Source organism: Sceloporus undulatus, chromosome 6 (genome assembly GCF_019175285.1).
Source record: "Sceloporus undulatus isolate JIND9_A2432 ecotype Alabama chromosome 6, SceUnd_v1.1, whole genome shotgun sequence".
NCBI lineage: Eukaryota > Metazoa > Chordata > Lepidosauria > Squamata > Phrynosomatidae > Sceloporus > Sceloporus undulatus.
In genome coordinates, this window is record NC_056527.1 from 117,929,692 (window position 1) to 117,933,310 (window position 3,619).

General features: G+C 46.8%; 1 protein-coding gene across 1 annotated transcript in view; it reads right to left on the minus strand.

Moving 5' to 3' along the window:
* Nucleotides 1-2,051, minus strand: part of PLSCR3 (phospholipid scramblase 3) — a 17,789-nt gene extending 15,738 nt beyond the window's left edge. The window contains exon 1 of the mRNA XM_042472345.1: nt 1,914-2,051. The gene's annotated coding sequence lies outside the window, so the exon portion shown is untranslated. The remainder of the gene's footprint in view (nt 1-1,913) is intronic.
* Between the last annotated feature and the right edge of the window lie 1,568 nt (nt 2,052-3,619).

The following is a 3,619-nucleotide window of genomic DNA, read 5'->3' on the forward strand; positions in this document are numbered from 1 at the left end:
AACAGTAATACCACCCTCTGTTTTCTTTCCACAAAGCACCCACATTTCATGCACTGTTGGGGCAGGGTTTAAATTAGAGATAGGCTGCAGCTGCACTGCAGAAATAATCCAGTTTGACGCCACTTGAACTGCTGCGACTCAGTGCTAGGGAATCCTAGGAATTATAGTTTGATGAGCTATTTAGCCTTCTCTCTCAGAGAGCTCCAGTGCCACAGCAAACTACAAATCACAGGATTCCCTAACATTGAGCCATGGCAGTTAAAAGTGGTATCAAACTGGATTGTTTCTGCAGTGCGGATGAAGCTGTATACGACTGCTGCCAGTCTAAGGGCTATTTTTCTGTCCTGGGAAGCTCTGGGGCCTGCAGAGATGCCCCCCCCCCCCAAAATGAAGAAAATAAAACCCTGAGTGGCCACAAATGGGGCATTTTTCCCCTTTTGGAGTAAAATAGTGGAAGGGGCCCCTGGAAGCTATTTCAACGGTGAATTATCACTCTCTTATTGTAGAATACTATACTATTTTAAGGCCTACTTTTGCATGTTTTTAATTGTATTTTTTTTTACTTTGCAAGTGGCTTTGTGTCCCAATTGGATAATTATGACAACAACGACGATGGATCAAATCCCCCTTTTGCTTTGGCCTGAAAAGCACATTCGAGGGCCACACTTTCTGGCCACTAAATGGACAGCGAATGCAAGTTAAGGCAGGAAGGATGTGGAAAGTCATGGATGGAAATGGAGAAAGGAAAGCAGGATAAGGTGGAGTGGGATGACTAACACTGTAGAAATAATGCAGTTTGACACCACTTTTAGCTGCCAGGCCTCCATGCTGTGGAATCCTGGGATTTACAGTTGTTTGCTTTTTATTGTTCTTTTATTTATTTCTCTCTTAAAGTTTGGGGACACTTTAAGTTGCAAAGCGCCCAGTTTGGGGAGAAAAGAAAGATAATAATAATAATAATAATAATAATAATAGTAATGACAATAATAAAAGTGGGGTCAAGTGGCATTATTTCTATAGTGTAGACACACACAGACACAGTCTCCTGGTAGAGAGAGATTCAGAAACTTGGAAACGTTAGGCCTAGGTTCATTATTATTATTATTATTATTATTATTATTATTATTATTATTAAGGGCATGACAACAGCCCTGCAAGGTAGGTCCCCAAGGAAGAGGAAGAACAAATGCAGGGCAGAGGTTGGGTAAGAAAAGCATGCCTACAGGGGAGGAAGTGCCTTTTCTTGGACTCCAACTCCCAGAATCCCTCAGTCCAAAAAAAGGCCATTTCCCCCAGCTCTGGACCAAGATGCTGATCTTTAACAGCTGTGTGGAAATCAAAACAGCCCCAAATCAAAACCAGATCCCTGTCTGCCACCCACAATGGGCCAAAGAGAGGAGCAGGGCGAGGAAAAAGGGCCTGGAATACAGTCTATATTTGACTCCCACTCCCAGAATCCCCAGCAACGTTTGGGCTGACTTGCAAACCATGCAAAGACAAGAAAGGGCAGCCGAAGAAAAGGTGCCTCCTGCTGCTGGCCTGGTGCTTCTGGGCTGCAGGGAGGAAGCAGCTCTTCTCCTGGGAAGAAGGGAAGGGAAAGGGACTGGCTTCCTTTCAAGGAACACTGATCAGAAGGATAACAGACTAACAATGAGTTCACCCCCAACACCTTCTCCTTCTGCACCGCTCTGGAGGGCAATGCGGAGTCACTCCGGAGTAAGAGAGAGAAAGAGAGACAGAGACAGAAGGAAGGAAGGAAGGCAAGCAAGCACACTCTTGCCAGGGGACTCCATTGGAAAGACACTGGGAGAGCAATTCGGAGTCCCTCCGGAGCAAGAAAGAAAGAAAGAGGGAAAGAAAGAGAGAGAGAAAGGAAGGCAGGCAGGCAGGCAGGCCCAGGTGCCCTGCCTTACCTGGGGTTCCTCTGGCTGTTCAGGGCAATTCGGAGTCCCTCCGGAGCAAAACAAAGGAGCCACGCGAGAGAGAGAAGCCCAGCTGGCTCCGGCGCAGAGAAGGAGGGAGTGGCAAGAGAAGGAGGAGGAGAGAAGAAAGAAGGAGGGATGCAGGGGAGGGAGCTAGCTCTGCAGCCCAGGAAGGGGGGAGGGGATGCTGGGAGATGGAGTCCCAGGAGGCATCACTACCCCAAGGGGGGGGGCCTCTCCACTTTGGCTCCCCCTCCAGCCAGGTGTTTGGGACTTCAGCTCCCAGCATCCCTGGCTGTGGTGGGCCAAGCTTGGGAACTGCTGCATCTGCACTGCAGGATGAATGCACTTTGATACCGCTTTCACTGCCTTGATTGCTCAGTGCTATGGGATGCTGGGACTTGTAGCTGTCCAAGGTATCATGCCTTCCTTGTCACAAAGCTCTGGGGCCACAACAAAACTACAAGTCCCAGGATTCCATGGGAGGGAACCAATGAAAAGCAGTATCGAACTGGGTTTTTTCTACAATGCAGATGCACCAACAGCATCCAATCCGCCCCAAACCAATCTTTTTCTGTTTGGATGAGGCAGTTCCAGATGTTATGGGACTGCAACTCCCAGCATTCCCTAGACAACTCCCAGCATCTTCTACGGGTGCTGGGAGTTGCAGTCCAATAACCTCTGGAGGTCCTAGTTATCTCAGCCTTTGAGCTGGTAGATGTTGGCCAACTTCAACAAGGATGATGGGAGTTATTGTCCGAATTCAATTCCAAGCCATCTCTGCCAGCATGCCCTAGGAGTTGTGGCACTTCATCTCCCAGAATCCCCTGCCACTAAGACACTAACAGGGTAGCTATTGTACTCCAACTCCCAGAATCCTTTTGCCAGCACTGCCAAAACCTATTATCTTTCTCAAGTGTTGACACTCTACATCAGCAGTTCCCAAACTTTTGGTCCACCTCCAGATGTTTTGTTGGACTTCATCTCCCAGAATTCCTGTTGGCCAAGCAGACAGAGGCTTCTGGGAATTGAAGTCCAAAATACCTGGAGGATCCAAGGTTTTGGAACCATTGCTCTTCAGATGGTTTAGATTTCACCTGCTAGAAATCCTTGTTGGTCGGGGATGCTGGGAATTGTTCTTAGCCTTTGGCTGTCATTGGCCTCTACTAGTAAGACTGGGTTGTTTTTTGAACTGCAATTCCCAGAAGCCCCTGCCAAGCCATATCTTCATCATATCATTTGTATCCCACTTTCCCTCCAAAACTGACTTATAGTTTAAAAGCACACTACAATTAAAAACTTACAAACAGTGACAATTAAAATAGAATTAAACTATTGCATCTACACTGAGGAATTAATACAGTTTGATACGGCTTTATCAGTTACAGCTCCATGCTGAGGAATCCTGGGATGTGTAGTTCTGCAAGATATTCAGCCTTCTCTATCAGAGAGCAATGGTGCAAAAGCAAAGTACAAATCCCAGGATTCCACAGGACGCAGTGATGGCAGCTAAAGCAGCGTCAAACTGCATTAATTCTGCAGTGCAGACGCAGCCATAAGTCAAGAGATTCGCCCGAAATGTTTAGGGAGAACATCCCGTCTTGTAATTTAAATTATTAGTGAATAGTTAAAGACTAGACATCCCTTGCTGCTCTACGTTTCTCCAGTTTATGGTCTATTTTGTACCCATCGGCCAG